Source organism: Terrapene carolina, unplaced genomic scaffold, assembly GCF_002925995.2.
Source record: "Terrapene carolina triunguis isolate 2854851 unplaced genomic scaffold, T_m_triunguis-2.0 Scaffold34021, whole genome shotgun sequence".
NCBI classification, from domain to species: domain Eukaryota; kingdom Metazoa; phylum Chordata; order Testudines; family Emydidae; genus Terrapene; species Terrapene triunguis.
The window spans coordinates 347464-372852 of NW_020698372.1; positions in this window are offsets into that span (position 1 = coordinate 347464).

The window sequence follows — 25389 nt, forward strand, 5'->3', positions numbered from 1 at the left end:
AGCAGCTGAAAGGCTATTTGATAATCTTCCTAAAAGAAGGGTTGCAGGAGACTGCTTGGGTTCTTCTTGAAGCAGAAAGGACTTTGGGGTTTGTTTCGGGAGGAGGGAGATAGGCTGGGAATAAAAACTGTATTTGGGACTTCTATTAGTGCCAGAGAGGCCATATTTCATTTTTCTTGCAAGGGCTTTCACCTCCCACTTAACAGAAGGGTATCCATGAAGTGGGACTATCCCAAATTACTAAACCTTTGGCTTGCTGTACTCTGGGGTTTTCAACAGCTGTGATAGCACCTAAATTTGGCGCAAAAATAAAGATATTTCAGCCTGGTCTAATTTTTTCATTTTGTTTCTGATTTGGGTAGTGTCTCAATAGCCCCAGTGCTAGAATTGACCAGAGGTGATTCTGGTCCTGGTTTAATTTTAGCCAAAACAACAAAGTCCACTAGTGTTCTGGATAAGTGGTCCTGTCTCTTTAATGTGCAAAACCAGGGGTTGTTTGGATACAAGTTCCATTTTATCTGAAGAATTGAAGTTCAAGAATGTTTAGATTTTTTTGTTTAAAAAAAAAATCAGTTTTCTCTTTACAAAGAACCACATCACTTTCTTTACAGATTTAAGGATAGAAGTAGAACAGGCTTGACTGTATAGCCATCCCTATAAAATGATCTGGAAACAAATCTGACGCAAGCTTGGTATTAGGTGACTTTGATCAGAGGCAATAATGTCAGCTGCTGAACGTGTTATCTAACTGTTCGAGTTTTTACTTTTCACTTTGCTAATATAAGTTAGTCTTAGAAACAGGTTCCAGAAATCAGTCAAAATAATATGTACACAACAGCCATTTCTGATGTTTCTTTCTAAAGTAAAACCAATACTCTGTTTAAATTATGGTCAGTTAAACCTTAATATAACTTACGCTGCTGCTATTTCTGAAATACTTGTCTGCAAGCCAGCTCTTATTTCAGTCTCAGTCACAAGTTTCAAAGTAGCATGGTGCTGGGCACAATATAAGCAAAGAGAGAGCATATCTTTTGGGGGGAAAATTTGGTTCGGGGACATGGGTGGGTGAGTGTTATAATTACTGTGGATGTTTTTTCAGTAATCCCATACCCCCAAAAAACCAAAGCTACAGAATGTAAAGGGGATTAAACTAATATGATTGCACAGAAATTACTCACATTTTATGTTTTTATATGGTGAATAATATCCTTTGTATAGATTTGTTGAACCATCCTGTAGAATTCTGCAGGAGAAATAGAATTTTGTACTGTATTTAATTCTATAGGTTTTTTCCCATAAGGGATACTTCCATACATTCATTATTATCCTTTATCAGCACTACAGGATATCACTTTGCTGTAGGTCATTCTCAGTGTTTCTAACATTAAAGTATTTTACTGAGTGATCTTCTCCAAATGGGTTTAAAAAACAAAACAAAACGTGGCAGTGGCCACCATATGACTCACTGTCCCCAGGCCTGATTTTTCTTGGCTGTACTTAACTCCAAATCGATCTCTTGGTGGCTAAGGATGTGAGAGAGAACCTGGATAACTATAAGGTCATTAAAGGTCTGAAGCCAGCATTAGATTGTGGGATGCAAAACAAGTCTCCATACAGCTGCTTGTGATACTAGTGATCACAAGGTGCTGACCCAGCTGCATGGACTAGCATAGTAGATAGTTATGATTGTTTGTTTGTTTTTTATTTATTTGAGTTGTGGTAACGCCCACAGACCACGATCAAGATCAGGCCACAAACACATACTAAAACAGTTGCTTCCTTGGAAGATTTAACAATCTTATTTTGAGACAAGATGCAACAGGGATGAGGAGAGGATGAGAATAATGAAAATAAAGATCATACACTTACATAAATTCTAGGTCTCAGTCTTTAATTTCAAAGCACTCACTGTATCTAAAACTTCTCTCAAAACTCCAAGATGAGAAATGTGGCTGAAAACGCTGCTCCTCAGGTACAATGGAACTTTCTACTACAAGGGTAAGGTTCATCTGTGCAGGAGACAGCTCTTGGGGGGCCAGTCTGAGGCTGTGAAACAAACTCCCAAAAGAACTAAGGATCATCACAAACTTCATCACCTTATGCTCCAAATATAAGACGCACTTCTTTGACCTTTCCTTCCCTAACAAAAACTCAGAGCAGCGTGTACATATGGTGATTCTCAGCTTTTTATTGGCTTTCTGTTGGTTAATAGGTTGACTTCAGTGTCTTATCTTGGTGATTTGTAGCCATAAACAACATAGGACCAGTCGACCTAAGGGATTGTGGCCACCTTGTCATGGCAATTGTGAGCAACAGTGTTGGAGCTGCTGCTCAGCCTCTGGTACAATCCTGAGTATACAGGAAATCCATCAAGGTCCTGAAGCTCTGGGAATCTCTCCCAGTGCATGTATAAAGAATGTTGGCGTCCTTCAGGACCAAGCTTGACACCTTCTGGTTTCCTTTTTAGTCTGTGTTATTGTGACTTGGAGGCTCATTGGTGGTTCACTACTTTGGTCAGACTTGGCATACTCACTACACCTAACACACAGTTGTCATGGTGTCTATCCAAAAGGTGGCATGTGATGTGTCATTGGAAAACTAATAACTTAATGGCAACAGAGAGTCCTGTGGCACCTTTAAGACTAACAGATGTATTGGAGCATAAGCTTTCGTGGGTGAATGCATCCGACGAAGTGGGCATTCACCCACGAAAGCTTATGCTCCAATACATCTGTTAGTCTTAAAGGTGCCACAGGACTCTCTGTTGCTTTTTACAGATCCAGACTAACACGGCTACCTCTCTGATACTTAATAACTTAATGATCATTCATATTCTTGTGTGATGTATGTGCAAAGAATTATAAATATGAGCTAGAATTATGTTCTCAAAATGTGTTTGGCAAGCAATGCATAAGAACAGTCTGCCTTGGACAAAGGAATGTGTATTTCCTTGTCTGACTTGCCTGTTCACCAGGCAGACAATGAAGGTACACTTACTTACATAAAAGGTAACCAAACTCATCAGATTTGCAAGGGAGGGAGAGGGTCTCTTAACTATAAAGACAGAGGATCTGAACCTGAAATGATAAGCAATTGTATCAACTGATTGTATACAATATTACTGTATTATAAAAGTGTATCGAGTAGGATCTTTTCTGACAGCCTATGACCACTGGTGATGAATATCATTGTGAAATTCATGCATTAACACTATATGAAGCATTATGGGTACTCACTGGCTTCATGCTTTAAAGTCTGTGACCAAACACAGGGAGAAAAATGTTTTCTCCTGGGCAGTAGGGAAGGCAGCTATCTGTCTTCAAGGTAAATTAAGCAATGTGGAATAAAAAACAAATGAAAGTCCTATTTACATACAAAACAGCAGGGGGATAGAAACTGCACCCCTAGGAAGCCTTCCTGCCTCTTGAAGCCGTGTCAATGAACTTTGGGAAGACAAAGTAGAAGAAGAAAGCTTGGTGTGAGCTTACTTTTCAAATAATGAACTTCAAAGGTTTCCTGGACTATAAAAAGAAAGGGGAGAGAACCCCATAGTTATCCACCACTGGGCAGATACAAAAGGCCAGAGCTCTTGTACATCTGAGAAAAGTGGATCCTTCAACCAATGGAGGTGAAGTCCCTGGGAACTGATTTTAGGTGAGAAACCTGCATAGGCAAAGACTGTAATTTGCTGAAAATAAGTTTTAATCTTAAAAGTGTAGTTTTGATTGTATTTGTTTGGGACCCTTTTTATCTTTATTCCTCATACTTGCTATCACTTAATCTGATGTCCTTTTGTTAAATACACTTATCTATCTTCGAATCTAAACCAACCCAGTACTTTCATTGAAGTGATTAACTCCAATCAACATAACAAGCTGCTGTTTCTGTATCTTTGAAGGAGCAGCAAACTTAATATCTTCTTTGAATGTACAGTGATAGGGGCTGTGCATTGCAGAGAGACATCACTGAGGAACTTGGAGGCTGGAGTTCACTGATTGTTACCTGCTAGGCACGGTTTGGACTGGCAGAGCCCTGAAGAGTTTGCTGGGCAAGGCAGACAAGCTGGTGTGTCTGGGAGTTTTCACACAACTTAGCGATAGCAAAAGTCTCACTTGCTGAGGCTGAGAGGGGTAACACAGTAACTCATAATTCTAGGAACCTCAGCAGATCGTCACATTGGCAGATGGTTTGGGGAAAATTTGGGAGTGAAAGGGTTTTGGGGTAACTCTGCAAAAAATAACTGGGTGGGGGAAACCAGGGTGCGACCTGTATCCCTGTAGGCTGGCTGTTGGCGTCAGGGGTATGAGCCACAGCAGCAGAGCATTTAAGGCAGTCAGAGTTGCAGGTAGGTGGTGACACAACCCCTTACTGTTCTGGGCTGAACCCCAAAGCGTCAGAGTTGTTCATGTTGTGTGACTTGATGATGTATGTTGGGGTTTTCCATGCTTTGCACTTATCACTTGTATTACATGGGTGCTGACGTGTTCAGTGCTTTACCAAGACAGTCCCTACCACAAAAAATCTTACAAACAAAATCAGACACAAAATACCATCCAAATATTTAGGCCTCAGTTCAGAAAAAGCACTTAAGCATGAACTTAGTTAAATATGTTCTTAAGTGCTTTGCTGAATGGGGACCATATACATTAAAGACAGATAGGAGGTAGAGGGCTTGATTCATGCTACTTTCACATGGTATAACTTCATTGATTTCAGTGAAGTTACTCCAGATTTATATCAGTGTATGAGATCAAAATTAGGCTCCAAGTCTTCAAGCTACAAATGTTTTTTCTTAATATTCTTCAAATATTAAGAAGAAATATTTTTTTAAAGTAGAGCTGGTCAATATAGAGTAAGGAAGACCGACGTAAGCTTGTATACTGTGCAATTTGGTGGTTTTATGAATTTTTGTCCGATTAAAGTCCTCTAAGCTATTATTTAACTATGAAGAAAGTGTGCATTGGGAAGTCCAAGAGAGCTTTTTTTAATGGCACATAGGATTGTAGGAACTCTACCTCATCCACTCAAAAAAGCACGTAGACTCCAGCTGAGTTTCATTTGGTCCATGGCATTTACTATGTTGATAAGAGCATAAAATCTCTCAAATGAACAGCATCTCTGTTGATTGTCTCTGTGACATTTCTCAGGGTAGCCAGGACTGTGAGTCATATGGTTACCCCTTTCCTCTAGCGAGAGGTAGCCTTGCCCATGGTGACTGGGTGTTAGCTCCCTAATGCCACCGGCCTGTTATTAGCCACTCAAGCACCCTCCTATGCCATCCCCGTCTTCACCTTTCAGATTAACAGTAACCTGTTCCCCTGTCCCCAAGTCCTTTTGAAGTGTTCCTCCAGCCCCAACACTGGCTACTCACAGAAATCCCAGATCCTTTACCACAAAGGAGCCAGGTACCCCAGTTTTACCTTAAATCACCACACCTGTGTAAAAACAATAGAAGGTTTATTTAAGAAAGAATAGAGAGAAATAAGAGAGAGTGATGGAAAGAAATAGTTATGATGCAAAATAAAACCATGAAATGCAAAGTAGGGCCTACACTTTCCTATCTAATAAAATAAGAAGACCCCCGATTCCCTGCCAAAAGTTGAGTTTGTTGCAGAGTTAGCTGGCTTTGCAGGAACTAGGATCCAAACTTTAATGAAAATATCCCCACTCCACAAGATGTTTCCTCAGAGAATGGATACAGTGCGCCTCTCTCCAGTCTTTTGTCTCTACTCATAGACAGGGTGATCCCCTGGGTGTTGTAATACTCCTTTTTTATTCCGCCAAGTGGTTTCGATTGTTTGCAGTTGTCTCTGAAGGTTTTCCATTGAAAGTCTTGGGATGGAGCAAGGCTAGACAATTGAGCCTTGCGTTACATCACTGGCTAGCCAGGGAGGGGTGACAATTCTCTCCTGCTTGCATGGGCCATCACAGAAACATATTATTCCTTGGTGACCAACTTTTACTTCAAGACCATAAATCAAACTTTCCTTAAATATTACCTGTACATACATCTCACAATGACTGAGTCTTGACAAGCTACAAGTTTTCAGTAGATACCTTACATGTTACTCTTTATGGATAAATATCTTGCAAGACATGTTTAGTGTAGTGAGTTTGTCAGGTCTGAGGGGGGAGTTGTTTGCCAAGGGTCCTCTCTGTCAGTCTGTTACTGCTCCTGCAGATTGAAAATGCACACGGGAAATTCTTGACAATTCTACAATGTCTTGCTTATGGGTCAAGAAACTGTTTTCTAATGCTGTGACTTCACTCAGCCACAACGTCATGATAAATTAAAGGCTAGCAGACAGATGGAGATCTTCTGATGCGGAAACAAAGCTTGAAACAGCAACATTCAGAAAGTGTTTGTTTTTTAATGGCAGAAATGCATTTTTGGAAGTGTAGTGCCCAATGAGCATCTGTGAGGAGTTTGGGATCACAGTTTGTCTTTAATCAAGGACTGAATTTAGTATTGTCACTTCTTTCACACCATTTGAAAGCATGGATGTCTCTAGAGCAATTGGCATCTTTCTCTAACTGCATGTCTTTTGCCTGAAACCAGTGTTTGTGGCATGGGCTGCCAAGTAAGTGTGGGCTGTTTGGGTTTTTGTTTGTTTTTTAAACAGAGTAGTGGCTGCCATAGCAATCCCATCCTTAGTTTAGGGTTTGACACAAGGCTTAGGAGCTGGGGGGAATAGTTGAAAATTGTAAATTTTTTTGTAAGGAATGTAATTCTTTCATGAACAGAGTTATCAGACAAGATTTGATTGATGCGATTGGATTAAGGCATCATGCTGTATGCTAATGCAATGTTGGCTTGCATATTAACAAATACCCAAGGAAGAGACACATTGTAATGTAATTGTATTGCATATCTGCAACACTACATTAAACTGTTTGGGTTTTTGTTGCACACATTATTGATCTTATCCAAGCACTCAGTAGAGACTGTCATTAATAACATCACACAAACCCAGTAATTAATGGTTGTAGTATATCCATTAATTCCAGTTAAAAATATTGGGTTTTGTACCTCAGCATGTGCCAGACTCTCAAAGGAAATCATCCTATGAGACTTCAGTACACTGTTTTGAGGATGCATGTTCTCAGGAATATGTTCCTGAGAATGAGATAAGGATGTAGTTAAGTGGTATTTATCCATACCATAAGTTTAGCACACAGTTGAGGATTTTCTGCTTAGGAGCTTCAGGAGTGAGTCAGCATGAAAACCAAACTACCATCCTCCCTCTGAAGAAAATTTTTCAGGTCAGGGCAGATGCCACTGTGGTGGGACACTCTTGCTGCTCTGCTTGTGGAGCTCCTCCTGGCCTTCGCATAGACTAACTGCAATTAAAGCATCAACACTCCACCCTATCTGCCATTCCAATTAATGGCTGCACTGCACACGTTTTGAAGGTTTTTATGTTTATACCTTGCTTACTCTCTCTGAGACCCACTCTCATGGAGCTCAGTATAGCAAAGTCTTGTGATTTTTATCGTGACTCCAGAGATTTTGGGGGGTGCTTTTCCTGTCTCCCAGAAGCAGCATGAAAGGCTGCCAACTCACAGATATTCCCGTATCGGAAATGGCCACCATCTTCTATTACTGTCAGTAAGACTGAAGCCAGCAAGGAAGTGAATGGGGAGAGCAGGAGGCAGATTTAGGGGTTATAGTGTAATGTGGTATAGGAGGTTGAGGAGGGCAGGAAGGCAGGCTGAGGGTGCAGAGGATAGTAATGGGGGTGGGATAATGAGGGCATGGAATAGCAGCTTCTCAAGCCTGGGGGAGTGGTGGGTAAAGGGCATCCCTTCTGATCAGCCAGGGGAAGGCAGTGTGGCCAACTTTCACAAACTGATTGCGAAGAGGAGTTGTCATGACGGTATGGAGAAGCTCCTCTGATCCTGTGATTTTTTTTTTTCCAGGGCTTGGCATCTGGGAAGATGCCTGGCCACTGAGCCCTGCCTTCATGTATGGCCCTATAGCAGACAGAGGGTCCTGAGGTAGGGGAGGGAAGAGTTGGGGAAGTGATGCTGTTTAGACACATGCAGAGGAGAAGCCTGGGGGAGGGTGGAAGGGAGTGGTTCTAGTAGGTATGAGGTAGAGAAGTCCCAGGGCAGCAAGAACCAGAGAAGTGGATCAAATGGGAGGGGAACTGCCATCCATTTATCTTAGCTGTGAGGAGAGGGTAAGTAGCGTCTCCACCTGAGCAGCCAGGGAGCGGTGTGCATTTTTGTGTGCACTAAGGACTCTTTAACCTGAAGTTCTCTCCTTGTCTCCATCTGTCTCTCACACAGGCAAAGGAACAGAGGGGATTTAAAAAGTCAAGAGATGAAAAAACATGATTTAAAAAAAACCCTCATGATTTTGGGAGCCAATCTCATGGTTGTTGGAGGGTCTCAGCCATGATTTTTGATCTCTTGAGGTTGGCGATACTAGAGCATACTATGACAATTTTGATAGTCCATTCATACCAACCCAGACATGTCTGTGTGACTCTCTCCCAGTCACTTCATCACTTAGTCTCTTGTCTCGGGAATGAGATTAACCCCTTCATACCAAGTGGGTAACAAAACGCAAGTGAGTGGGGAAACTGAGTCACACATACTTTTCATAAAAATTATCCGGAAATTCCTCATGTCCTCCACACTTGCTTATACTTGTCCTTCTTAAGTGTTGTTCTGATGATGGATCTGTTCTTTTAGAGGACAGCTGTACAGTAGGCATAGAGAATATTTTAAAACTATAATGCACATAATTCTCTGTAGAAGACACAGCACAACCATGGTATGGACCTTTGTATCACTTCCCATCTGCCACAATGAGAAGTGGATTTGGAGTCAGACAGAAAAGAGCTGGAACCTCTCTGGGAATTCTTTATTTTCATGCATGAAGGGCACCCAACAGAATAAGGATCAAGCTTTTGAAACCAGCACACTTTTAAGAGGTTTTTTGTTTTTGCAGGAGCTGAATCATTGCACCCTGTATCTTCCAAATACAAATGTTCAAACAATTCAGAAACATCTCAGCACAACAAAATGAAACAAAGTAACTTACTGAAATGGGCAGTATAGGCAGCAGCCATTCTTTGGCAAATACTCAAGAAGCACGCAGTTTTAGAAAGCCACTTAAAAATATCCATAATGAAATGGAGTTAGTTATTACACTGCATGAAAGAACAGTGAGACCTAGGCTGTGTCTACACAAGCGCTGCAGCAGCACAGCTGAAGCACAGCAGCTACACTGTTGTAGTATAGATGTACTAAATATAGATTTACTGTCGCTGTAGTAAATCCAGGCCCCCCCAACTCCCTAAAGAGGCGGTAGCTAGGTTGATGGAAGAATTCTTCCTTCAACCTAGCAGTCTACAATGGGGCTTAAGTTGTCTTAATTGTGGCTCTCTCAGGGGTGTGAATTTTTCACACACAACCCCAAGTGATGTAGCTAAGTTTTAGGCCTAGACTAGACCGTAGTGAACAGGGTTGGTCACAAATTCTGATGAGTAATCTTTTGAGGAGAGAACTGAACATTAAAGATGGTCATCCTTTCTCACCAATAGAAAGGTTCAATCAACTAATCTGTTGGTTCTTTTGTTTCCATAGACACTTCAGCTCCAAATCCTGAGCATAAAGTAGTTCAACTTTGTGCAAAATGCCATAATCTTGCAGAGATCTGGCCTTCCTCCAGCCTCTCACTACATTAAAAGCAGCATTGTATACTCCTCATTCATGATGCCAAGATGGGCAAAACACCCCAGGACACCATGCTTTCAAACGCCATTGACGCACAAAGGGGCACATGTCTTGGCCCTATCTGGTGTCACCTGTGGGGCTGCCGCAAAGATTTGTGGACTTGCAGGATTGAGCCAGATCTGGGAACGTCACTAAGTGATGCCTGGTGCAACACCATTAACTTTGGTCAGTCTGGCTGGCGTGACGGTCCTCAGTAGACTATGTGTATTTGATGATGATGAATGGCTGATTTTATTTCCTCTAATTCTCTGAATGCAACACTTATTTGAAAGCACAGTATGGAAGCTAGTTAAAATTAATTCTTAAAGAGTTTTTTTTTTAAATCAAACTGTCGTACTTGGAAGGATCATCTTTAAAAAAAAAAAAGCATACGCAGTAGGAGAATGCAACCAAAATTCCAATTATGCTCCAGATCACTTAGTTTCAACCAAGGATAATGTAAAAACAGAGGTAACACAACAAAGAGGTAATACTACTCCATAGCTTCCTTGGTCAAAGCAGTGAGCTATGATGACTTCCAAAGCTAAGAAAATACAAAGTGAAGAAATAAGTTTGGCTTTTAATGGGAATGAGGCACCTTTCTAATGCTGCAGTATAATTTCCTTTTTGTTAATGTTACTGGCCACCAAACATAGCCTTAACCCTATCTAGTACACACAAAGTTAGAATGACTTAGAACAGGGGTTCTCAAACTGGGGGACAGGACCCTACAGGGGGTCACGAGGTTATTAGATGGGGGGTTGCCTCCACCCCAAACCCCGCTTTGCCTCCAGCATTTATAATGGTGTTAAATATATAAAAAAGTGGTTTTAACTTATAAGCATGGAGGTCGCACTTAGAGGCTTGCTATGTGAAAGTGGTCACCAGTACAAAAGTTTGAGAACCACTGGCTTAGAACTTTAATTCGGCGATAGCTTCAACATTTTCAAAATCCTACTGCTGGAACCTTTTAAAATTCCACAGTGCCAGAACATATGGATAGCATCTCCCATCTCAGATGCACGTTTCCACATGCCTTTGTCACTGTAAACTATAAGTGATAGTACCCAGGCAGTAGGTTATAAGATGATAAATAGAATACAAAATAAAACTAATACCCATAATGACGTGGAAATATACAATTGAGCATGTGAATTTTTAAAAATGAAAAAATGTTGTGCATTGCATGTATGTAAGGTGAAGGTGAAATACACAACAGATTGATTAATGAAAGATTTCAAATATGACGAAGAAACAGTCATTACATACACAGATTCCCTCCTCATCACTTGCACCCCTGCATTTGCCCCAGGTTTCTTGCACCACTGTAATGATATTGTAAAATGAAATGTTACTGAAATGAAATTTTCAGCTGGAGGCTACTGTAATAATCATTAATTAAAATAATGGAAAAACAGAGACAATGAACCCAGCTGCCCTCTTAAACCCAGGCAACCAGAATTCTTTTTCTCAACTAATCAGTAACTCATAGGCCCAAAGCTGCAGTCCTGTTGCAGGTCAAACACCCATTCAGGATGCCGACATTTTCTGAAATAACTTTGCAGAAGTTGAAGACCAGAGATTGTGCAATAATTGTCAGCTTACTTACTGCTTTCTCTTTGTCCATGGTTTTTTGTTTTGTTTCTGAGCTGGGCTTGGCTTCAGAATTGCCATAGTTTGACCTCTTTGGTAGAGGCATTAAAGATCCCGCTCAGTAAAGAGCAAAGGGATTCTCTCCATTGGCTTTAAATCAGCCACAAGGGACAAGAATCCATTATACAAGTAGATGATTGGAGCTTGTGCATGTGCAACTAGCAGGTATGATTATGCAGCTAGATGAAACTCAATTAGAGAAGATGGAGCATTTTTCCCTACAGTTTTCAGACTGCTTCAGACTGAGAGATGGCTCTATCCCCGGTTTGCATAATATTATAAATAAATAAATTAATGGAGATATCCCATCTCCTAGAACTGGAAGGGACCTTGAAAGGTCATCAAGTCCAGCCCCCTGCCTTCACTAGCAGGACCAAGTACTAATTTTGCCCCAGATCCCTAAGTGGCCCCCTCAAGGATTGAACTCACAACCCTGGGTTTAGCAGGCCAATGCTCAAACCACTGAGCTATCCCTCCCCCCTTATGAAAGCCTCTCACTGCCTCAGGAGCCTGGTGAGTTTTTGCCTTGGCTAATTATTGCAGTTTAAGATCACTAGATAATAAACAATAACCAGAGAAACTAGTGTTAACTCATCTGCATCAGTGGTGCACTGAGGTGACTATTTTTTTGGGAAAAAACAGCATCCTTAGCTATTGACTTTTTTATCCATGACCAAGATGAATCTTGATCTTGACTTGCCTCTGACGCATGTTCAGTGACACATGGGATGTGAATCATTGCAATGTGTGGCCCAAAGTATTGATTTTTACTAAATGCCGTGATCTTGACATATGAGCAGGGCCGGCTCCAGGCACCAGCTTAGCAAGCAGGTGCCTGGGGCGGCCAATGAAGAGGGGGGCGGCACGTCCGGCTGCGGGCGGGGCCGTCACTCTCTCTTGGAGCGAAGGACCTGCCGCCGAATTGCCGCCGTAGAATGAAGCGGCGGTAGAGCTGCCACTGCTTGCAATCGCGGCTTTATTTAATTATTTATTTCTGCTTGGGGCGGCAAAAACGCTAGAGCCAGCCCTGCATATGAAATTTCAGTTCTTAATGGAAAACTCTTATTAAAGACACTTCCTCTTTATTCTTGGTCCCCTAAGAATAAATGGCATGGCCTTCAGCATTCTGTTCCCTACAGCCAATCACAGGTTTCTATGTCAAATCTAATACTATTCCATCTCAGGGGCCAGTTCGTTGCATGAGGGCAGCTTCCTTTGATTTCAGCAGATGTTACACCAAAGCAAATGAAGATCAAAGTGTGGCACTAGTATCTCTAATTCCTTTGGTTGGGGAGAGAACAGGTTTGTGAAATTCCAGTTTTTAAATTAGAAGTACAGTAGAACCTCAGAGTTATAAATCCGTCAGGAATGTAGGTTGTTCATCACTGTGAAATGTTCATAACCCTGAACAAAACGTTATGGTTATTCTTTTAAAATTTTACAACTGAACATTGACTTAATACAACTTTGAAACTTTATTATGCAGAAGAAAAATCCTGCTTTCCCTTTATTGTTTTAGTAGTTTACATTTAACACAGTATTGTACTGTATTTGCTTCCCCTCTCCCGCCCCCCCCCATTTCTGCTTCTGCCTGATTGTGTACTTCCGGTTCCAAATGAGGTGTGTAGTTGACTGGTCAGTTCATAACTCTGGTGTTCGTAACTCTGAGGTTCTACTGTAATCCCACCACAAGAATGTTAACATCGCTTGAGCCCTATCACTGCTCACTGTTATCTGCAGAGGGATTGTTAATGACTAGTGATGAAGTAATCCACATGATTAGGCCTAATGTTGTTGTTCTTCTTAAGAGGCTTGTTTTGGGAACATATCAGTTTACTGTCTTTATCTGAGACCATGAAAAAAAAAATCTCGTATCTTTTGTGTGGATTTCTCAAAGGAAGCCCAGATCTACTGACCTTTAGGGCATGCTGTACGACATGTCCCAGGTTTTTCAGGGGGTCAGGCTGAAAAGTTATGAAATGGAAAGGAATGAAGTTTATATGGATGCACTGAAGGATTTCTGACCTATCAAGTGTCTGCTTGCATTTTAATTAACTGTACAGTGTCTAGAGACCAGGACAGGCATTTCCTATACATTTGGAATATGAATCACTACAATGATGAAAAGAGCATAATGTACAAGTCACTAGACATAAGATCACAACAGAGCTGTCCTCTGCTCTGTCTTTGGTTTTTCTTTTCCCTGAAGCTGCACCATCTCAAACTGTGATCTCAGCCAGTCACACAAGCTGAGATCACATATAAAAAAATAGCTGTAATGGTCCAAAACACATCAGTAGTACTACTGCAAGAGTGGTATTGGGCCATTGCTGTAGAATAAGATAGCTAATTTGCTTTATCACAATATTTGAGATTCTTTCAAGACCAGCTTGTGAGCTTATGCTTTCATTAGTATTTAGTTATCCTTACAGGGTCTTGTTACCTGGTTTCCACATAGTGGCTATATGAAATAGGAGCCCGATTCAAAGCCCAATGAAGTCAATGTGAGTCTTCCCATTGACTTCAGTGGGCTTTGAATCAAGACCTTTATGATCAGGGTCCAATTCCCCTGTTCAAGTCTATGTGTGGAGAGCAGCCACGTAGGATGGATGTGGGTTGGAAGCATGGAAAGGTGATGGAAGCACCAACTCTATGACATTGTCTTCCCTATCCCAGATTGTGCAGGAGCCCCTGCCATGGTACATGTTTGGTATGGGCCGGTGAGACAGGACAGGAAAGGGCAGGGCTTGTGAGGGGGAGCTACTCTGTGTGACTGTCCCCCTTGACTTTCCCCATCATAATGTAGTATTGACACAGCTTGGATTATCTTATGTGGTGAACAGCTCTGCAGTGTGAATCCTCTATTGTTTGAGGACAACAGTAATTGGAAACTATGTGGAAAAGCAGAGTCCCAAAGAAAGCGTCTTATAAGGATCAGACCCTGTGTATCCATTTATTTAAAAAGCCAAGTCATTTTAGTTGATATATTACATTTTAATGCATTACTTAAAATATGGTTCATGTTCTAAAATTAAACAGCCTGGGGTTATCATAAGATAGGAGATAAAATATTCATTTCTTTATAATTACAGAGCTTATGGATTAAATATAAAAGGTTGAAACCTAGTAGTGCTGGATTTGGAAAGAAATCATATTATAGGGATAGACGTGACCATGTGAATAGTTTCAAAATGAATAATGTGCTCTAGAGTAGAGTGTATAAAGTGCTTCCTTTTTTATTTTAATACATGTGTATTTTGTGTATTCAACTTTTTTCTTTGTAAAACAAACAAACTAGTAAAGTCCTTTAACTGATTGATGGCATCACCTTAAAGGAAAATTCCTTGTGAAATGGACATTGGAGTTAACACAGTTCAAATATATAATATACATTTAAAATATGGCGATTTTACAAAAATATTACAATAAATAACAGATGTCCAGGGAGCAAATGCTGTACAAAACCAAACACATTCTAGGTCCATCTGCTGTGTTATTCCACATATAATGTTTTTTGAGGCCATAAACAGGCCAGTAATCTGTGCCAAGTGACAGTGTCTTCCTGATAGACCGCTGCACCTGTTTATCAGACATCTTAGATACCTAAATGATGGTCAGAATGTGCAGCTGGGAGCTACAATGGTCAGACAATGTTGTGAAAGAACAAAGGAACTGCTCACCTTTAAACTAGGGACAGCTGTGGTTCTAGCTATGATTTACTAGCAAAGACTGGGGCACTGAGGTCCACAGAGCTGATGGCCTCTGGAATGTAGGTTTCTGATCTCTGTGACCGGAAAAAAATTATAACATGATATTAGATTGGAAAAAATAATATAAGAAACCAATTCAAATACCACTTAAAATGGAGATTTTCATCATAACAGCACCTACAGCTATAGACAAATAAATAAAATAAATAAAACTGATGTAAGTATAACTCCAATTCCAACTTCTGAAGTGGTCATAAAAGAAAGAGATAAACTCAGAAGAGCATAAAGAAACAGAAATGGAGAAATTACAGAATGTCCCACTCTGCAGCTGCATATTTTTTCCAAATCTCTCTGGGACAGTTTAACACTTTGCTACAACAGACAAATAGAGGTGTTAACAAGTCTTAAAGAGCATAATGAAAAGTCTTAAAGAGCATAATTATTAAATGAAAATAGATCCCTCCCCTTCTCCGCAAATGATCAGGGACCAGGCTCCATTGTACCTTTGCAATGTTGGTGCAATTGTATGTTCACACTGGAGGTGCCTAGGATGGTTATCACTCAGTGCCTTTGAGATATTTCTCTTTATTTATTTTATTCCTTTTTCTCCTTTAGTAACTGGTGTCAGAGCTGCTGGGTCAATTTTGTATCCTCCCTCACATCAGAGGAGATGACTCTTGCCCTCCGGTGAGGTCCAGGTGAGTGCTCACCTATTACTGTATGGTTATTTGAGAGGGGACTTTACCTACAGTAGATCTTTCTTATTGTATTATTATAAATGTTTTATTCTTTTTACAGCACCCAAAAATATGCTAGGTTTTTTATAGAACAGACAGAGACAGGGTCCCTCTCCCAAGGAGGCCTTTGTTTGTAAGGTATCTTGTCTTCAGTGAGGTTCTGAATTGGTGCAGGGTCCCACACTGGCAGATCCAGTTACAGGATAATGGCCTCACTTTAAACATGATGCAATCAGTTAAGGATTGGGATAGGATGAAGAAGGTCAAAAGATACAGCAATAAGACAATATGGTTACTCAGTTTAACCATCTTAGTGGTTCAATCAAGTGGGGTTTTTTAATAGTCTCAGTTCGTCTTGCGACCAGGTATCCAGTCAATTGCATTCATGCAACCTCTGTTCACTTCAGTAAGTGTTACATGTCTGCAAATAATGGGATGGTCAAGCCTCTAATGCCTTATTATGCCTTTGCATTAACTTAATTTTTTAATTAAAATTTCAGTTTAAAAAAAGGAGTTCTAGACCTACTGAACTCTGGATCAGTGTCAACTCTGATTTAAGCAGGTACAGCAACAAGATTGATTGTAGTGGAACAATCTGCTTATGCTACCAGTAATTTTTATCTTCTCTCTATATTTTGTACATTAACTCAACACTCTTAATTCTACTACCAATTGAAGTAAGGTACAGTGAAACTTTTCACAGGAGGTTGCTGCAGAGTATCTTCTCATGTATTAAAGTTTTGTTCCTCCTTTTTTGGAATATTACCTCCATCAGGCAACCAATTTTTGTTCCCTAGAGTGGTCGCTTAATACAGATCTCACTGTATTTGCTTTGGGTGTTTTAACTAATAGTTGCTATTTTGTGAGCTAGAGGTTCACTTTAGCTGTGAAAATACAAAGAAAAACATCTCTCACAAACTATCAGATTAAATTATTTTTGGAAAAAGCAGATGGAGGTTCTCTATGTAAGCATGAAAATACATAACATCTTTTAAAATATGTATAATATGAAGACAAGTGATCTATTATGTATGGTTTCAAAATGTTTCAATGCAAGCAGTACAAAACTTTGGGAAATCTTGTGTGTGTGTTTGTAGAACTGGGTGATGTTGATCATACCTCATTTGCTTCTCCCCTTTTCTGCTCTTTTATTATTACTCCTTCTTTAGAAGTATTGTTTGGAGCTCCCTCCTTTTAAAGCTTTTATCTGGGCTGGTTGTCATACCTATGCAAAGCAAAAGCACACAGCCCCATGAGCATTTGGGGTTAGACTGTTTTACAATTAACAGTGATTCAGTATTTAAAGTAAGGGTTCTGGGGCAGGGGTTGCATTTCAACCTTCAGACAGACCCAGTGAATATCAGCTGTATACATTTTCCATACTTCTGATGGGGTCTTGCAAACATCATTTCCCACAATAGTTAAAGGATGAAATACTTACAGGCATCACAGGAGGTGGACATCTCAGTATAGCCATGCAGCTTTAAGAAACAAGAACAGGAGTACTTGTGGCACCTTAGAGACTAACAAATTTATTTGAGCATAAGCTTTCGTGGGCTACAGCCCACTTCATCGGATGCATAGAATGGAACATATAGTAAGGAGATATATATACATATACAGAGAACATTAAAAGGTGGGAGTTGGATATATATCTCCTTACTATATGTTCCATTCTATGCATCCGATGAAGTAGGATGTAGCCCACGAAAGCTTATGCTCAAATAAATTTGTTAGTCTCTAAGGTGCCACAAGTACTCCTGTTCCTTTTGCGGATACAGACTAACACGGCTGCTACTCTGAAGCTTTAAGAAAGCAACTCTGCAAATCTGTATGTCTTTTTCCACGGGGAATCATACAGTCTTCATGCTTTCCCATGTGGAGGTCAAAAGCATTTCCAATGAAGACAGTTCTAGCTATTTTCACATGATGATACAGTTTAGAATGCGGATCTTGTTGGATGAATTCATATCAGGTAGTTACTTGGGTTACTTAGTTAATTGGGTTACTTAAAATGCAGAATAATTAAAATAATATCAGACATAGCCCTTTTCAAAGCTGCTGTTGGCTTGTCTCTTTTTTTGATCTGTCTTGAATTAATATATTAGCTGAAGTGGAAATAACCAGCTACATTCACTCAGTTACATGTATCTTTCCATGTCTGACCTTTTACAGTAGTTGGATTTAATTGTGACTGGATATAGACTTTCATAGATTATAAAACCAGGAGGGACCATTGTGATAATCTAGTCTGACTTCCTGTATAACACAGGCCATAGGGTTTCCTTGAATTAATTCTTGTTTGAACTAGAGCATATTTTTTAGAACATTCAATTTTGAATAAAAACTTTCTAGTGATAGAGAATCTACCACGATAAGTTGTTCTCTTGGTGAATCACCCTCACTGTTAAAAATGTGCACCTTATTTTTTAGTTAGAATTTGTCTAGCACAATTCCAACCACTGGATCTTGTTAAATTCTTGTCTACTAGATTGAAGAGCCCTCTATTACCAAATTTCTGTTCCCCATCTAGGATTTATGGACTGTGATCAAGTGACCTCTTAAGCATTTCTTTGTTACGCTAAACAAATTGAGTGGCTTCACTAGAAGGCAGGTTTTCCAATCTTTTAATCATTCTTGTGGCTTTTTCTGAACCCTCTCCAATTTATCAACATCCATCTTGAATTGTGGACACAAGAATTAGACACAGTATTCCAGCAGCAATCTCACCAGTGCCAAATACAGAGGTCTTTACTGGATATTTCTTTATTAGAAACACACCCACTCAACGATGAGTCTCCATTTAGCTAAATTTCGGGACCTATCAACTACCCAGTTTTTAATCTGTTTAATATGATTTTGTATCATTTTGGTTTCTTAATCAAAATATCACATGGTACTTACCAAGTCAAATGCTTTACAGAAGTCTAAGTATGTCACATCAACATTGTTACCTGTATCAGCCAAATTTTTATTTCATAAAAAATGATAGTTACATTTTTTGCCTGGGATAGATGTCAGGGTCATCCTGTGTACCTCATGATACCTGGGGCATCCTGTGTACCTTTTAAAAAATATTGGCACAACATTAGCTTTCTTCCAGTCCGCTGTACCTTACCCAAGTGATCCAAGACTTATTGAAAATCAACATTCCTGATCCAGAGAGCTCCTCAGCCAGACTTTTTAAAAACTCTTGGGTGCAAGTTATGTGGATCTGCTGATTTAAATGGCTAGCTTTAGTAGCTGCTGCTTAACATCCTCCTGAGTTACTGTTGTAATAGAAAATATTTCATCATCATATGATGTCTTTTTCCCAAATACAGAACAGAAGTATTGATTGAACACTTCTGACTTCTCTGCATTATTATTGAGAATTCTATTTCCATCTAGTAATGGACCAATACCATTGTTCGGATTTCTTTTGTTCCTAATGTACTTGAAAAACTCCTTATTGTCCTTAACTCTGGTGGCCATAGATTTCTCATTATATCCTTGTTTCCTTTTGTACTTTTTTTTTTTGTTACAATTCTGAGCTTTACATTTATTACTATCGATTTCCCCTTTCTTCCATTTTTAAAAACATTCTTATAGATGTTTTAACTTTTCCTATAAGCCAGATTGTTTTCTAATCAGTATGGCCTTCTTTCTCAATTGTGGGATTGTGACTTTTTGAGCATCTAATAAAATGTACTGAAACATTTCCCACTTTCTTCCTGTTTAAATTCTTTCTCCGCAACTGATCTGCCTCATAATTTTTTTTCATCTTTGTAAAATTGACTCCCAGCCTATGTTACCCGCTGCCTATGAGAGACAGGAAATTTGTCGTAGAGAAGCCCTGGAAGCTCAGGAAGGAGCTCAGGCTAAGGTTTTTGTATTTGTTAAGTATAGTCCTGCCTCAAGGCTTTGTTACTTCAGCTAAGAATAAAGGCAAAGCCTGGGAAGGGGATACATTTTGTACATTACCTCTGTGTGCACACATGCGTGTGAAACAGTGCAAGGTCTTCCCTGATTCATTTAAACTAAGAAAAGTACAGTGCTTGTTAATACCACTCTGACCTAGAGACCAGGACATTTCCTCCTAGCCAGCAAATCAGTGGCAACAAGTTTGACCAGGAATCTCTGCTATCATTGGAGATGAGGATCTTTGCCTGATTTAGCTATGTAGGAGGGATGGATTTGAATCTTTAGCAATGTACTCTGCAGTGTTGCCAACTTTTGTGATTTTTACCCAGAGTTGGTGTTTTTTCTTAAGGGCCCAGCTTGTGGAATCATGTTGTTCTGTGGCAATCTCATAATTTCTCTTTTATAAAATAAATAATACGTTTCTAGCCCTCAGGCTAAAAGGTTGCAGAGAAGAGCTGAAAAACATGACCCAATGGTATCCTAAAGATTCAAAACCCAGAAGATAGAAAAAATGGACCCCAAATTTATTATTTCTTTTAAAATCTCATGATTTTTACATGAATTTAATATTTTGACGGTCTGATTTATGATTATTTTTCTGAAGGTTTGGGATTGGCAATACAGAATCTGTCATGATGGTGTTTTATCGGCCTTGCCAGCAAAATGGACAAGACCATTTGGTGGTACTCTTCTTTGTTTCTCTGGTTTTCCATTCAAGATGCTCACATCATTCTACAAGTTAAATAAAGTTAAACATTTTTCTTAAGTCAATTTTTTCCCCTCTTTGAGTAGGCATTTGAAAAGAATGGTATTTCCACAAACATTACTTACTTTGCACCTGATCCTCCCAGGTACACCCGTATAAACTAGAGGGTAGCTGACTGGAAGTCTGCAAAGAGTTATGCAAGTTATAAATAAGAGGAGAATCAGATCTTCCCCTTGATCTCCAGTGTGCTGAAGAGGAAAAGGGTTTAAGGCGACTCTTCTCCACTGGTGAAAATAATAGGGTGCTCTTCTACCTAACATGCAGGGCCAGCTCCAGGGTTTTGGCCGCCCCAAGCAGCTAAACAAACAAACAAACAAAAAAACAAAAACAAAAAAAGCTGCGATCGCAATCGCGATCTGCGGCGGCAATTCGGCAGAAGGTCCTTCGCTCCGAGCAGGAGTGAGGGACCGTCTGCCGAATTGCCGCCGAACAGCTGGACGTGCCGCCCCTCTCCGGAGTGGCCGCCCCAAGCACTTGCTTGGTAAGCTGGTGCCTGGAGCCGGCCCTGCTAACATGGGGTTGATTTTTAGAGTGGTGAGACATCTAGCTAAGTGGAAGTGGCCAAGTCTGTGAGCTAAGGTGTGTATCCAGTCCTGCCTGAGTAACCCGTTTTGCATACTGCAGTCAGGTGCAAATGCTAACCAAGAATGCAAGCTGCTCCTGTTGAAGCAGCAACAAAGTGCACTATGCAGCACATCTTACCTGCAAGTCTCTATAGAATCCCTGCAGCATTCCTGCTCCCCACACACAGTAACAGCTGGGGCAAGATTTGGCCCTATATGTGCATCAGAAATAGAAATGACACATCCTTTTGTTAATTAACTAGTAAAAGTACAACTGTGAAAACAATGCATCGAAAGCTTCTGTAACAGCAAGAGGGAAAGGGTTGCACTATTATTTTTACAAGATTCCCTCCCGCACGCCCCCTACACAGACCCTTGCTAGTAAGCTGCTGCCGTTTATCTTAATGCTGACCGTGTGAACAGGAAATCAGATGTCCTCCATTATTCATGAGGGGGAATGGAAAGTAAATATTGGTTTTTAGCATTAAATTGCTGATTCGTAGAGAGATTCTATTTTTGGATGGTGTGGCATCAAGAAATAAATCCAGCTCCTATCCCAGCTTAAAGAACTAGATTCCAGTGGTCTAGAATGTATGTTATTTCCTCTGTACCCTCTGATTACTTTCCCCTTTGCTCTCTTATTTTAATATATATATTTATTTGTTCCCCATTCCTGGAGCTCTAAATAATGAAACTCAGGTGCAGTTTGAGGATGAGAGGAGGAACAATGGGCCGTAGACCTCCTCTCAGTTACATGGATGTAAAAGGAATAACTGAATTGAAATCAATGGCATTTCACTGGTGTGAGAGCAGAATCAGGCCCATTGAGTTCCATTGTGTGGTCCTTCAAATTAGCTTTCTGCCAGGAATCCAGTACTGTAATGTATGTAAGGATAGAACGCAAGGGGCGGGGGGGAAGGGAATATATTTTATTGGGCCAACTTCTGTTGGTGAGAGAGACAAAGCTTTTGAGCCACACAGAGCTCTTCTTCTGCTCTGGAAAAGGTACTCTGAGTACCTGAAAAAGGGCACTGTGTGACTCTAAAGCTTGGTATTTCCTCACCCACCTTGTCTCTCTAATATCCTGGAACCGACACAGCCACAACTACACTGCGTAGGATAGAACACCGATAGTCATCTAGAGCTGTCATGCCCTGTCCTCAGCAATAGCATCAGGTTTCCCATTGCCAGCATCTAAATATTAGACCATAATAGAATCTGCTGCTTGAGCTGTTGCCATTGCAAATCTGTTCCCTTTGATATAAAGGAGAAAATAAAATGTGACAGTAAAGTGGTTATGTGCCTTTGGCCAGCTTTAAGGAATTTTCACTTAACAAGAAGAGACAGTCTTTCCACTCCCACCCCAAATGTTGATTTTTTTTCTTCCCCAGTGTCACTTTTAAAGACTTATTTCCCGCATGACAGTAGGAGGATTAATCCATTGTCAAAGAAATAAGGAGGACTACCCTTCAGTGTGCTGCAGGCTGCTTTCCTCTTTGCTGTGCAGTGGAACTGCTGGTCTGTCTGCAATCAATATAAGACAGGGCATATTTACATTGCAGAAGGAAGAATTTTGAAATGTGTTGATGGCCATTAACCCTAAAGAAACAGCATTTCCATTTAAGTACTAGCCTGGAGTCTTCTCTCTCATGTGTAATGGATCATTATCTGCACAGAAAAGTCAGCTTAAAAAGCTGTGTGAGGGCTGAATACACTTGTTAAATGTAGAGGGGAAAAAAGCTCTCTAATCTTGAATACTTTCTGGGGATGCTGATGTAAATTCAAAGAGAAGGTCCTGTTTTTTAAAGGTCAGGGATGTAACACTCCTTCTCCCCCCATGCTGTCTCAGTTTTTAATTTGCTTGACTGATGCTGGCTTTTTGTTTTCCAAATGTGTTGAGTATTGATCCCCTACCTTTTATCTCAACACTTCCCCTTTCTCTTCCCCTCAGGAAGTAGCTACAATTGGGAAGGTGGCTACTGAAGTCATAGGGTTACCGCCAACAAATGCTGGCTATCGGAATGCATTATTACAAGGATGATATTTATCTATCTAGCTGCAGACTTGCCAGATCTCCTACTTCCAGTGGGAAAGCCAGTCATTATCTGACTGAGTACTCCTCTTTCAAGTCCTGGATTAATAGTGTAATCAACTCTCAATTTAAATCACAGTCCATCCAGTCACTTAGGCTATATCTGCACTACGGCATCTTTTAGCGATACAACTGTGCCCCTACAGCTGTGCTGCTAAAAGGTGCGCAGTGTAGCAGCTGTTTGTCGCAAGAGAGAGCTCTCCTGCCGACAAAGTGCTGTTCACACCAGCACTTTTGGGGGGAAGGGGTGACAAAAGTGTTGCCGATGAAAGTCTAGTGTAGACAAAGCCTCTGTCAGGCACAAATTAAGGGCAAGTCCACACTTAAAATGCTGCACTGGTGCAGCTGCACCACTGGAGTGTGTCGAAGACGCTCTGAGCTGATGGGAGAGAATTCTCCCATTGCCCTAGTTAATCCACCTCCCTGAGAGGGGGTAGCTATGTTGATGGGAGAAGCTGTCCTGCAGACATAAAGCTTTCTACATGGAGGGGTAGGTCAGTGTAACTACGTTGCTCAAGGGTGTGGGTTTTTCACACCCCTAAGCGATGCAGTTATACTGATATAGGTCTGTAGTATAGACCAGACCATAAACAATATCTTTGGGATCCAGGCCCCATCAGCAGTGAATTAGAGCAGGAGAAAGTGGGGTCTGCTGTGCCTAGCCTTGAGGGAGAAAAAACTGAGCCTTTTGGGCAACACTGGTCCCCTGCAAGCTTGCTGGTGAAAAGGCAGTTGCCGAAACCTTGCACACTGTGGGCCAGATCTGAGGCACTGCTGTTACTTGGAGTCATTCCATTGATTTCAGTGAGCTACATGGATTTACACCAGTGGAGAATCTGGCCCTGAAACTCCCCCTCAGCACACTTTCGCTCACTGGAGGCTTTATGCTAGCATCTGCTAGAAGCGAGTTTGGTTTAATGTTATGTTTAACTTGCCTGGGCCTAAGCAACTCGGTAACACACAGCCAAATACTTTGTGTGTTTGGCATATAATACATAACGATCAGACTATGTTTTGATGAAGCAGTTATGTGCTATTACCTTATTGTTACTGGGAAATGTATGGGGAAATTATTTCTAAAATATCTGTTTAAAAAAAAATCCTTAAAAATAATCTCTGTGTAAATTTAAGAGAGAAATCATTTCACTAATCTTCTTAACAATACCCCGGCCCTCCCCAGGCCACACTGAGAAAATGCATACGAACCACCTAATTCTGTACTCTTTCAGTCTCCTTTTCATGTTCATAGATTGGAATGAGAAATCAGGTTGTTTGTCATATGGAAGGGAAGTTCCATTGGTTGCCATTACTGTCATTCTGATTATGCGCTTTTGCTTCCCTAATGTGAAACTATGCTGGATTCCACTGCAGGATTTTTTTTTGACATATCACTTGTCCTTTCATGCATACATCAGTTAGTTTCAGGAGTGTGCTAAAATATCAGATTCATAATATTGCAAGATAAAGGAAGTGATTGAGCTTTGTAATATTAGTAAATTCCTAGTCTACTCAAACGCACCCATAATTTAGATTGGATACAGAGTTGCTGACTGAAATCGGTGTATACACTTTCACTTCAGACATATGCTGTCACTTATTCTCCAGATGTACGCAGTTCATTCAACTGGCTCCATCTGTTTAACAAAATGAATCAGACACTAAAGTAATGCCCCCAAAACAGGTATGTGTAACTATCTAGATTTGTAGTTTATTGAAAGGAATGAGATAGAGGATATCAGTTCACGTATTGGTGATATTTATAGCAATTGTATTCAGTGCCAGCTCCAGGAGGAGACGTGGCATTCCATCCTTTCTTGGGGCGGCACAGTCCGAACAGCTTTTTTCTCTTTTTGCTTCGGCAGTTCGGGCGGCAGTCCAAGCGGTTTTTTTGTTTGTTTGTTTGGTTGGTTGGTTTTTTGCTTGGGGCAGCAAAAATGGTAGAGCCTGCCCTGGTTGTATTCTGCTGTAAATTATAATCTTCCTACATGTCAGGTTCTTATGTAACTCCCAGACTAGCTTTAGGTTGATTAGCTTAAAAAGTAAGCTGGGCGGGATGTTAAAAGGTCTTGAAATAACTTTTGAAGCCTGTGTAACATCATCATGTCATAACCTTTCCCCGCCCCTTTTTGAAGTCATATGACTGTTTCATAGCCAACCAAATTATTTTGGTTTTGGCCATTGAAAGGTATTTTGTCCAGACTTTTCAAAGGTGAATGCCTGAAATTGGGCACCTATTAGT